This window comes from Terrapene carolina, unplaced genomic scaffold (genome assembly GCF_002925995.2).
Source record: "Terrapene carolina triunguis isolate 2854851 unplaced genomic scaffold, T_m_triunguis-2.0 Scaffold66, whole genome shotgun sequence".
In the NCBI taxonomy this organism is placed as follows: domain Eukaryota; kingdom Metazoa; phylum Chordata; order Testudines; family Emydidae; genus Terrapene; species Terrapene triunguis.
The window spans coordinates 3,260,182-3,273,632 of NW_020664417.1; the positions used below are offsets into that span (position 1 = coordinate 3,260,182).

The 13,451-nt window shown below is 41.5% G+C and overlaps 1 protein-coding gene across 1 annotated transcript in view; it reads left to right on the forward strand.

Annotated features, from left to right (window-relative positions):
* Positions 1–9,219: 9,219 nt before the first annotated feature.
* The window catches only part of USP53 (ubiquitin specific peptidase 53), a 56,985-nt gene continuing 52,753 nt past the window's right edge, over positions 9,220–13,451 (forward strand). The window contains exon 1 of the mRNA XM_024213079.3: positions 9,220–9,566. The gene's annotated coding sequence lies outside the window, so the exon portion shown is untranslated. The remainder of the gene's footprint in view (positions 9,567–13,451) is intronic.

Consider the following 13,451-nt stretch of genomic DNA (forward strand, 5'->3'; position numbering starts at 1 on the left):
GGAGCATTACAGCCAGATTCAAAGCGATCAGAATTGTTTAATGATTGGGCCAGCAGATGACAAACACATTTCAATGCATGAAATTGCAAAAATACTAGTCTGTGAGCATAGATCAAATCAGGGGAATATGAGCTAAATAAAAGAATAATCCAGCATTTTGATCAGGAAAAGGATTTGCGGATTAGCAGATTAGCCTACACTACAAATTTATGTTGGTATAACTCCACACCCCTGAGCGATGTATACTGACCTAACTCCCAGTGGCTTCTCCTGTTGACATAGCTACCACCTCCCATGGAGTTGGAGTACCTACGCTGATGGAAGAACCTCTCCCATTGGCATAAGTAGAGTCTTCACTAAGCACTACAGCATCGCAGCAGCCCACTCCCACCCCAAATCATACTATGCTAGGTCTCAAATGTGCAAAATGATCCACTTGATCCACCTTTACTATGCAGAGTTCCACTAAAGTAAACAAAACTCTGTACCTGTGTAAAGGTCCACTCAGGGAGCTTCAATTTGCAGGATTGGAAATTTAGGGCCTTTCCATTGACTTCAATGGGTTTTGGATTGGCCATTTACTTTGTGAGGCACTTGCAAGATGCCATTGGGATATTCCATGCAGTTACAATACCACTGGAAATATATTATTGTCTTTGGATACGGAGAAGGGCAATGCTGAAGAGTCTCATTCATGATTCAAGAGTAAGGATTTGGGCTTATCCTTACTAATAAAGCGATAGCCTTGAGGTGACAGAATAAAAGTTTCCAGGGACTGGCAAAGTCAAGAGAAACTTTTTTTTAACATTGGTTCTTCTAAAACTAAGGAAAATGACTGACAAAATGGATTAAATGGGGAACTGAGGTACAGCTGCTTTATGCATAGGTAAACAACCTTAAGGAATAATTTGCCAGCAAGTACAGAGTACAAATGAGTCCATGAGACACTTATATTTGTTTCCAGAAAAGGAGAGGATAGTAGGGTACGATAAAAATGCAGGAAGGTAGAGGAAGTAAGGGCACATTTTGAAAAGGCTAGCAGGCCTTTATATGTATATTGAGCTAGAAGGTCGTTTCTTGTCCCTAAAATTTTCTGTGCTTTGTTCTCATTTACGCAGCGCACCTTTACACTACTCTGGTAAACATTCCCATTGCCAGAGTGTGTAAAGGAACCTTAGTATAAATGAGAACCAGGTCCTCCATTTTTCAAATTATGCAATATATTTTGTGTGATAGTCTCCTTCTCCTACTAGAGTATGCAAAATCAAGTGAAGGGGGAGTACTTCGATGAAAAACTCCAAGAGTAAAAGTCTTCAAAGATAAATGCAACGTATTTCTATTTAGCCAGAATAAATGTCATGAAAAGTGAGGGTTCATGGCCTCTAATGGCTACAGAAGGCTGAGGATATGCAGGTATCAGCTGTAACTGTGATGTTATTTGTACAGAGGTGGAGTCGGAGATGGCAGCAGCTATGTGTTGGAAAGAAAGCTAGCCTTAAATCCATGTGGTCTTTCTCCCCGTTTCAACAAGATTTTTAGCCAATTTGTTCTTCTCGTTGCTGCATAAAGAGTGTCTTTGATAGCTGGTTCCAGGAAATGAGAATGTGCCTCCCATATTACAGTCTTAGGTTACCAAGTATCTGCCTTTAGAAAGAAATGTTAGACTGAAGTTCTCCTGTTTATCTTGTACTTTGATGTAAAGTTCCCTAATTACATATACACTTCTCAGAGGTCCTGATTGTGTCAATCTGTCTGATTGCTCTTCTTCTTCATAATCCAAATATCTCACTCTTTTGGAAATAAATTCAGATTATATTAACTCCAATAATGTGTGTTTTAATTCATTTAATAGGATTTTGCTGTTAGCAAATCTCAGAGGCAGAAATTACCTGGTAAATCTGAAGATAGAACAAAACATGAAGGATTGAACTCCTGGCCTCACTGAAGGCAAATGGAATTTTGCCATTGATTTCAGTGGAGCCAGGATGTAGTTTATTTTTATCAGATCACAAAGTATGTCAAACAAATATTTGTAAGTGAAGTTTATGCCACTATTTCATCCAATATGTGCCCAAGAGCAGAATTAATGCTGTGAGAATAAAGGAATAGGGCTAACCATACAGGAAGTTGGACTGGAGTAGTACATTAGTAAAGATGGAAACTGTCCTGATTCTTCCTCCAAAATTCAGGTAGATTGATTGAAACTACAATAAAAAACAGAATTATTCAACAAAAAGCGGAATATGCTATGACAGGGACAAATTCACCAACAGAGGTGAGGAAGAAATTTTCTTAATAGGCAGGTTATTCCATAATTGTCCACTTTTGTGTTTTTTGCACTTTCCTTTGAAGCAGCCAGTACCAGCCACTGTCAGAGACAGAACTATGGATTAGATCAGGGGTAGGCAACCTATGGCATGCGCGCCGAAGGCGGCACGTGAGCTGATTTTCAGTGGCACTCACATTGCCTGGGTCCTGGCCACCAATCCGGGGGGGCTCTGCATTTTAATTTAATTTTAAATGCAGTTTCTTAAACATTTTAAAAATCTTATTTACTTTACATACAACAATAGTTTAGTTATATATTATAGACTTATAGAAAGAGACCTTCTAAAAATGTTAAAATTTATTACTGGCACGCAAAACCTTAAATTAGAGTGAATAAATGAAGACTCGCCACACCGCTTCTGAAAGGTTGCCAACCCCTGGATTAGATGGACAATGGGTCTGAACCAGTATAGAAATTTCTTGGAACCTAAGAATTTTTTTCCAGCTCAGCTCTTGTGTAGTCTAGAACCTAATGACCAGCTGCTGCCGTTCCTGAGACATCATAGTAACCTGTACAAAGTGTTCTGAGACATACTTAGGACATGAAGATAACAAACTATCCTCTAAAAGGGATAATAAAAGCCGTATATGGAAAATGAAATACTATATAAGTTAAGGCAGAGCTATTCAAATTGCGGTCCATAGATCACAAGCAGTCCCGTGGAGCACTTATTGGTGGTTCCCAGAGAGTTGGCTGGTCACATGGTGCTGGCTCCTCCTTATTATTTCCAGAGGCTACATTTTGTTGAAAGGCAATTACAATACATTAAATTATTTCCTAATATTACTTTCCGTGTCTGTAGTTGTTGTAGTTGCCACAGAGATATTATATGATTGTGAGGGAGACGGAAGGTGCTCCAGAAGATAATTTCTGTATTACAATGTACTCAGCACTGATAAAGTTTGAGAAACATGCTGTTAAAGTGTCATGGGTCAGTCAATTAAATGCTGTTAATATCAGAGACTCTGTTATACCAAAGTCACATAAGAAATACACATCAGGAGTCCAATTTTCAATTGGGGACTCCTCCATAAGACAGCCACATCCCTCATTTGGATGAGGATACTGAGGAATGTACATTATAAACATACACAGCTAAGTGTTACTATGAGCATCCAAACGTGAAATTTGGACATCGTATTAAGGACCCTTCTACATTCTGGATGGGATTCTGACCCATATAAAGGCAACAGCAAAACTCCCAGGGTAGGCTCCACAAAGGGATGTAGGGATTGCAACCCTGAGCATTGCAGCACATACCTTTTAGGCATCTAGAAAAATCACAGAAACAACACTGGAATCCACCGAGTAAGGTGCCTAGGCTCCTATACCATGAATGGGGAGAGATAGGCACATTAGAATGCAATCCACAAAGCCAGCATACTAGGCGGGGGCTGCCAAAACTAGCCAATGGAAGATGCTGACCAGAGGGATGTTTCCTAAGTCCCATAGCTCTCACAGAGATAAATGCCTAAGTCTGGGCTGCAAGGAAGTGCCTATTTCTGCTTCTGATCCATGAACCAGGGGAAGACAGGCATTCAGTCACGTGTGGTGCTGAAACAAAACAGCCAGGGAAAAAGGAGCCTGACCTTTAGCCTAGTGGGTAGGGTACTAACCCAGATTGTGGGAGACCCTCTGTTCAGTCATACCTTCTCCTGAGGGGAGAAGGTACTTGAACAGGGAGCAGCCACTTCTCAGATGAGTGCCCTAACCATGAGGCTATAGAGTAATTCTAACACTTTCTTTGGCCAAATTGATATTTAATTATTTAATTAAAGTGGAACAACTTCAATAAGAAAGATTGAGGGAGACCCACATCAGAATATTCCATTGCTTAATGACTACAGCACTCACCTGTGAGGTGAAGATTCCTCATCAAATCACTTCTCATCAGGTGGAGGGGAGGATAACTTGAATTGGAAGGTTTCCACATTCTGAGTGAGTATTCTGTGCTCTAGGTCAAATGTGATAAAGGAGGTTCTCCTCCAGTCCCCACTCCTGTCTGTTTTGTATGACTTTACCAGTGGGGTCAAATGTGGTAGGTAGTCTCTCTGAGTACACCAACTTGACTGGGCCCTGTATACTACTCAGGTGGCTGAATGCCTGTCTTCCCTGGTTTGTGAATTGCTCTGGGGCTTAGGCAGGAGATACGTGTCCAGACATCTAGAGTAAGGCACCAATGCGCATTCTCAGAGGCATTCACATAGGTGCCTAGGGAACTTTTACTGCAAAAACTTGGGCACCAAATGAGTTAAGGCACCTACAGGATTAGGTGGCATCTGAGCAGTTTCGTGGATTGCAGTGATGCCTAAAAATGGGACTTAGGAACCTAAGTACCTTTGTATATCGCACCTTCGTTGACTAAAATGGGATAGGATTCCACTCTCAATGTCCAAATCTAATGACTATATACTACAGAGATCAAGTTAGAAATCAGCTCACTATGAGTCACAGGCATTTTTTACTGAAATGAAAGTTACATTTACTACACAAAGTTTACAGAAAATGGATCTAATAACAGGAGAAAGGCTGTTCTTGTGCCACTAAAGGACAAGATTTGGAGTCAGGAAACCAGGGCTCTGTCACAGGCTGATTTTGGGCAAGACATTTAATCTGTTTGTGCCTCAATTCCCCCATTAGTAATATAGGGATAATAATATTTCCCTAACTCATAAAGATATTGTGAGACTAAATTCAATAATATTTGTGAAAGGCACTGAGATCCCTAAATCACGGTAAGTGTATAAGTAGCAGAGAATGAAGTGAGCCAGCTATTCTTGCAAAAACAAGTAGAGATCAAAATGTTTAATAAGGGTTGCAAAAGGAACATTCTGAACTCTGCCAAGTTGGGAGATGATTGTACCAGCAGACTTATTAATGCAGGAATTTTTTCACATTGCTGTCTCTGAAGGACAGAATTTTGTGCATTTTTTAAAATAGTTACTTGTTTTTATTTAACCTCCAACTGTCAATATTTTAAACATCCTTTTTTCTTATGAAAATAGATACAAATAAACAATAACCAAAGTAGCTACAATTCCCCCCCCCTTTTCTATGGGTGTAGAGGCCCTCTTGCAATAGAATTAGTGTATTTCCTTTGAGGTGGGAGTGGGGAAAGGAAAGAGCAGGATTTAAGGGGGCTGTGCAGTGCAGGAGAAATCCCTACATGGCACAGAGACCAGGTCCCAGAGATCTCCCTGTGTGCTACCGCATCACATCTGTTTATATTCAGCCCTTCCAAATCCCATAGTGGAGATTCCAGTGGCTGTGGAGTAGCCAGGGAGACTCTTCTGCCTTTTCCACTGCCAATTTCCCCAATGCAGTTCATGTACCATCTCACTCAATACTACCTGGTAAACCACTATGAATGACAGTTTCAAATGAGCAGAAATAATGTGTAAGCCATAAACAATGTTTGAAGTATGTCAGGATCTTCCGAAGCTGGGCCACTGTAAGCCACGAAGGATCACGGGTGTTTCTCAGGTCAGACTAAATGAAAGTTTTCCCCCTTCCTTAACTCTGACAGCTAAATTCCAGCACCGGGTCATTCCTTGAGTTCTTAATCAGAGCACCTTAGATATTTTCAGGGAAACAGAAAAACAAGAATATTTAGTTCAAATAGGCAGAAGGTGAGCAAGCTGACCACTTACCACAGGTGTTTATTTCAGAACTAAACTGGAACGTGCTTATTCTGTGCTATAGCTCTGCAATGTTTGAAATATATTTCACTGACTGGGGGATGGCTGGGGAAGCGATGCTGAAGCTAGAATGTGAGGGAAAACACAGAGAGTCTGAGGAAAAAATCACAGGCTCATCATGTTTCATGGTACTTCAGTCTATCCTTCTGCCAGGTAGTCTTTTGTGAACAATAACAATGGTGAGGGCAGAAACAGCAGGGGAAGGAAGGTGGAAAGCAGCAGGATAGAAAAGGGAGCATAGTTTTGGTTTGAGAAGCAGGAGGAAATTGCCCCAAGCCAGATATCAGTGTGTTTCTCTGATAGGAGGGAACACAAATCATCCAGGACTGGCTGTAAGTTTGGCAGCCTCTGTGTACTACAAGGCAGCGGCATTCAAAACCTCTTCTTACAGGACAGTGTATCTATCAACCCTTCCTAGATCTGACATCAGTTTGAGATTAAGTCTGTGAGTGTATATTTGGTGTCTATGAGTGGGTGCATGCATTTTACCACAGGTTATTGAAACGAAAGAGAACAGTGAAATTTTCCTGAAGAAAACCCTATGGCCAAGATTTTCAAGAATGGGTCCCTAGGGTTTGATTGTCAACTCTATATTTTGGTTTCTAAACAAGAGGCTGATGAGCACTCAGAAGTCAACGGGTACTGCTGGTTGCTCAGAACTTATGAAAATCAAGCCATTTATTTAGGGGCCTGAATATGTATGTAGGATTCCAACTTTAGGGATCCATCTTTGAAAATCTTGGCCTATTTTTCTTAAAAAAATAGGAAATAAATAAACTTTAGATGACTTCAGGGAAACTACTCCTGGCACTATGCTTAGCATTTTCAGAGAAGTTATCACTGTTGATAAATAAACTGGAGAAACATTAACAATCAGTTTAGTGTAGATGAAACAAATAAAGGAAAAGCAAAGTTTACTGTGTTGTGTGTTTGCTGTTATGTCTAGAGGGAAGTGAGGAGGAAGAAAAAAGGGATGATGTTTATGCTCTGTGAAAGCTCCCCTAATGAGATAACACCTGTGATCCTTCATGGCTTACAGTGGCCCAGCTTCGGAAGACCCTGACATACTTCAAACATTGTTTATGGCTAGCACATTATTTCTACTTATTTGAAACTATCTTTCATAGTGGTTTACCAGTAATTTTGAGTGTGAGGGTACATTAACTGTACTGGGGAAATCTGTAGTGGGAAAGGAGAAGAGTCCCCCCGGCTACTCCACAGTCACTGTAATCTCCACCATGGTATTTGGAAGGACTGAATATACACAGATGTGGTGTGGCAGCACAAAGGGAGATCACTGGGACCTGATCTCTGTGTCACGTGGGGATTTCTCCTGCACTGCACAGCCCCCCTAAATCCTGCTCTTTCCTTTACCCCCTCCTACCTCAGAGGAAATGCACTAATTTTGTTGCAAGAGGGCTTCTACACAATAGAAAAGGGGGAAAGATTTGTAACTACTTTGGTTATTGTTTATTTGTATCTATTTTCATAAGAAAAAAGGATGTTTAAAATATTGACAGTTGGAGGTTAAATAAAAACAAGTAGTAATTGAGAGGCATGCTTGGCTTATTGAATTTTAGAAGATCTAGCCCAGTTCCTGTTAAAACCTGGCCAATATGTCTTCATCATGGGAAAACGTTTTGTGTCCACTGTGTAAGTTGCATAAAGTTGGAGGGAATGTAAAGGCACAGAAACACTCATTTGTATAGCTGAACAAAACTTTGTTGCAATAATACATAGGCGCTGTTGAAATAGATATAGACATAGCAATGACTCCTGGTATCTACCTAACTTTCCAGGGCAGGGTCTTTTTTTGGTACATATCTTTTCCAAACTTGATTAGCCCTTGATTGAACAGGTCTTCTCTGAACATCCAATTTACCCAAGATATGGAAAAGACACTCAGATGTGTTAAGGGTCTCCCCACACTTGTATTGTGCCCTGTGTTTTGTTCTTTTTTTTTTCCCGCTGTTAATTTCTAAGCTCCCATCTACTCTCTTGATTCCCACGAGCACATGGTGCTGATGATCTGCCAGACTGGGGCCATAATTAATTGCTCCCTATAGTCATCCAGTTTGGAACTATACCTCCTATTTTAACTTTCCCTTTGAACAAAACAATCACTTTACCACTGTTTTAAACATTCTATAGGATGTGAATATCCCTATACTCTACAGAAATGAACATCAATTCCAATAACGGTCACATTCTTCCACAGCCCTTGATTATGTATGCTACAGGTCATGTCTTGACAACAACTACAGCAGAAAATCTTTTAACCCCTATAGTACTGTTATGAGTTTGTACCACTTATTCTAGTTTTAAAAAACTCTCCTTTTAGTTCCTTTCAGGGTTCCCGTGCCACTTGTGTCATTCTCAGTCTGAATAGTGTGAAAGTTGTATTAAAATTCTCCAGACTGAAAAATGGCAGGGAATCTTAAAATATACCATAATTAAAGCCTAACAGACTAGATTTCCTCTGTGAAGAAAGACTAGAAGAAATGGGTATAAGCCAATATGGCTTCATGAGGGACATCTCAAAGATCAGAAGGTAAAAACAAATTTATACTGGAAAAAGTCATAAGCAACAAAATAAGAATACACAGAGAAAAGGGAAAAGATAAGCAAAAACTCAGAATAAGCTCCCTAATCCTGCTTTGGGATCCACAGATCTTTGTGGCATTCTAGTGAAGTAATGCAGAATTGAGCACTAAATTGATGCTAGCCAAAGGGGTAAGTGGAATAAGAAGTGTTTTTACAAATATATCAAAGGAAAAAAGAAGTGCTAAAACTTCCTCAACAAAGGCCCTTGTGACTATATCTAGAGAAGAGTTGTGATCCCGTTTGAACATAGGGTTTGTCCAGGTTTGAATTTACAAGTGTGTTAGTTAACTCAAGTTAATTGACATTCAATGATTTAAGGCTGGATCACCAGCTCTGGTCTAGACAAATGGTGTGTGTCTGTCTTTGCTACCACTCCATCCTGAGCGTAGTATTAATCAGTAACAAAGCCCTCTCCACGTCAGAGTCCTGTGCCCTGATGGTTGGGGGCAGAGTCCACCCTGTGGGCCCCACCTGCCTTAACATATAGGGGGCAAGAGAGGGAACGTGGCCAAGTCTTGCGATTTTAACACTATCTAGTAAATTTTTAGTCACATGTACTAACCACGCATGCGCTGCTCCACGCTGATAGACACACCCACCCATCTCACGACGTCACTCCCCTGCTCTTCCAATCGCCGTCAGGGTGCTTTCAACTCCCCTCCTCTCCCCGGTTGCGAAGACCGCGTCTACCTCACCTGCGGCGCGCGCGCTGGAGGTCGCAGTGGTTTGTGAAGATCCGGGCTATTGAGACGCGCTCCCCCCTCCCCTTGCGCCGCCGGCTCTCGGGCGCGCGCCGCCAAGCCACCTAAGCGGTCACGCGCCAGCCGCCGAACATTGGAAGAAAGTTACCAGCCGAGGGCGGGGCGGAGCCGAGTCGCGACCGGGCCGGGGCCGGGAGAAACGGGCGCTGCGTGCGGGGCCGTCCGGGGCTGGAGGTGAGGCCGCTGGTGGGGCGGGTTTGCAGCCGGAGCGCGGGCGAGCGGCAACTCCGCCAGTCCAGGCAGGGGGTCCCGGGGCCAGGCTGCGGCGCCCGGAGCTGCGGGGGCAGCGCTGGCCCCGGGGTGGGGCGGCGGCGGCGGGAGGGATCAGTCCTGGCGCGGGGGGTCGGTCCGCCTGCTCCGGGGATTCGCCCTGTCCCTGCAGGGGGGCCAGGGGTGGCCGCGATCGGCGCGGTGTGCGCGCCCGCCCGCCCGCGGAGAGAGGGACCTGCCGAGCGCAGCCGCCTGCCCCCGCTCTGTCCGGTGGTGGGGTCGGGGTGGCGTGGGGTGGGGGGACGTTACAGTTACATGGCCCTGACTGTCGTGGTGCTAACCAGCCTCGCGGACCCTGAGCGCACCTCCCCACCTGTTTCCTAACCCCCTTTGGCGTCAGGCGTCCTTCCACCCATCCCCTTCTCCCACCGCGGGGTGATCAGTTGCTAAAATGTCTTTAAGTTGCTAGTGCCACCCCGACTCTAAATAGATGCGAACGTCTCGGGGTAAATATTTTGCATATAAAATCTCTCCAGGCGATGCTTCTGGTCATTCGTTGGTTTTCATGTGGCTGTTTTGTTAAACGGCATATATGGCAGGGGGGATAGTGTTGTTGCATTGGTGGTGCAACGAGAGATTAAATGCTACGCTGCCCTCTAAATTGAGAACAGTGGTGTTTTTACATTAAAACATTTCAAAAAAGATGTTTACTTTATATGTTACTACAACTCCTATAAACAAACTTACGGGTTTATGTCCCCTCCTAATGTGATTCTGTCTGTAATATTCAATCAATGCAAGCCCATATTTATGTATGTAAATATATAATGCAAAGTTAAAAGGCATGTGACAGCTAGGTTAAATATTAAGTAATATTTTATGGACCTGTTGTAAACATTCTTTGAAAACAGGAAATGCAAGTACAGGTATAATGGGGTGGATTTCCACTGCTTGAAATTTGATCACTTGTAGCATAATACACAGCTCCTAGATATTTTCCTTTATACAAAGAATGTTTCAGAAGCAGTGTGAACTGTATGCTCAGTGCCTCAGATGTGGAAGTTATGTAAATTTATTCCTTAATTAGACATATTTGGTTTTCTGTGCACTTTCATTGTCTGACAAGCTTTTCAGACCCTTTAAGAACAAACATGGGAAATTTAGTTGTATTGTCCATTGTCTGTATAAACCATCTTTTTCCTGGTGTGCTTCATAAAAGAAAACATGCAGCATCTGCTAAATATATTTACTTACATCCTAAGCCCATAAAGATTTACGCACTTACTTAACTTTGAAGTCAATGGGACCATTCAGAGTGCAAAAAATTAAGCATAAATCTTTTGCATGATTAGGTCCCCAGAGGCTACTTTGGATTATGTATTGAAATTACTGTACATGTGTGAATCTAAACATGGTTGACGCATTTCTGTTTTACTATCCTATTCTTGAAATGAAATGAAGGCATAATTTGAGGTATTAAAAGGGTGAGAGTTCATACTATGTTTTGAAAAGTAAAGTTTTACAGCTTGATTAACCAAAGTGGTGCTATTTGTTACCAATAAAGTTTTTTTATAACAAAAGTAAACAATATTATTAGTAAAGTCAACATTTTTATCAACAACTATTTTTGTTTATAAATGTGTATTGTAGGTAATAAAAACTCTTAAGGATATACTTCACTGGATCAGTCATACACACAGTTTTTCAACATGTATTAAATATATTAACATTTTTAACAGAATTCTGTAGAAAGCCTCCTCATAAGGGTGTGTGGGTGTGTGTGTGGGTGTGTATAAATACATATACAAATAAAAAATCAGTATTAAATAAATACAAAGATTGCATTAGTATTCACATAAAGCATCTCAAGCTTCACAAGAATACTCTGAACAACTGATGGTACCTGGTGCAGAAGAATCTTTTGCAATGTTACTTATGGAAATGAGAAATGGTTTGTACTAATATCTGATTAGTTGAACTACATTTTCCTCAGTTTCCTGGCATTTGTGAGGATCAAAAAGAGGGGATGTTATAGTACTGAAGCTGTAAAAGGAGAATCTGAACCAGAGTTTTAGCTGTATGGACAGAGAGGAAAGGCTGTACCTTAAATATGTTATGCAGGAAGAAGTGTCAAGATTTAGACCAGGGGTCGGCAACTTTTCAGAAGTGGTGTGCCGAGTCTTCATTTATTCACTCTATTTAAGGTTTTGCGTGCCAGTAATACATTTTAACATTTTTAGAAGGTCTCTTTCTATAATTCTATAATATATAACTAAACTATTGTTGTATGTAAAGTAAATAAGGTTTTTAAAAAGTGTTTGAAAAAGGTTGAAGATGTTTAAGAAGCTTCATTTAAAATTAAATTTAAATGCAGAGCCCCCCCGGACTGGTGGCCAGGACCCGGACAGTGTGAGTGCCACTGAAAATCAGCTTGTGTGCCGCCTTCGGCACGCATTCCATAGGTTGCCTACCCCTGGTTTAGACCCCTTCCACATGTTGAGAAAGTGGTCTGAGTCAAAGATGGATTCCCAGATTACAAACCTGAGGGACGATGATGGTGTAAGTGGGGAGAGCTTGTAGTGGGAAGATTACACTCAACATAGCCAAAACTGGCTGGGTATCCACAAGAATATGTCAGACAGACCAATATTTTAGATAGGCTTGTGAATCATCAGTGTAAAGATTAGTTATAAAGGCATGTCTTCGAATGAAATCTGCAAAAGAGGATGTGGTATGAAAAGAGGAGGGGGCCAAGAATGGAGCCTGTTAAACCTGCACTGAAAGCTAGAATGGGGATGAGAATGATCCTTAGACCAAAATGCTGAATGATTAGAGAGGCAGGAAGATAGAATAAGAGCCCAGGCAGGACAAAATTTCAAATGAGAGCATGGTTAACTGGGTTGAATACAGTTGACTGTTCAAGGAAGGCAAAAAACACCAATTCTGAGACTTGAACAGAAAGAGGTTAAGAGACTTTGGTGAACACTGTTGTACTAAATTGCATGCTGATATTTTGAATTAAGTGGAAATTTGTCTATGACAAAATTAAAAGATGACCTGTTGCTTTGGGAAAATTTTGCTCAGCATTCCAATGATGGGTATTTCTAAAGTGGATCCCTAATGAAATGTGTTATGCTACTTTGTAAATCATAGAACTGTATTCTTCATTTCTGTTCAAAGTAAACAAATGGAAAATTGGTGTTACATTATCAGTTTAGGGTAGAACATTGGAACTTCTATGTGGAATAACTGTACATTAAATAGATTTAACATGCTATTGATTCCCTATTTCAGTGGTAGTTTTGTTTTGCATTGGCAGGGACTTGGGGAACAGAATTGGTATTCTAAGCCAGTATTTTGCTCAAAAGCTTGGAAGTGTGTGGTTTCCTATTCAAAGCTAACATAAGAGTGACAGCTGTTGTAGGGTATGTCTGCACAGCAGCTGGGAGATGGGATTCCCAACTCAGGTACACATACACGCACTAACTAGTGCTTAAGAATAGTTGTGTGGCGGCTGTAGCAGCAAGGGCGGGAGCTTGGACTGATTGTATACTGGCAGCTAATCATCCCACCTGACCCTCCAGGGTATGCACTTGGGTGGCTAGCCAAGCTACCACCCATGCTGCCTCAGTCACACCATTATTCTTAGGTGCTAGTTTAAGCCGAGTTAGTACATGTATGTCTACTTGAGCTGGAAAACCCATCTCCCTGCTGTAGACATACCCTTAGTGATTGCACTAAACTAGAATACTTGGATATTATTACTGTTACAAATCAGACCAGTTGTTATGACAAACTTAATATAGTTCATAGTAGACTGGATCTGCACTTGAAAAGAAATATTTTGGT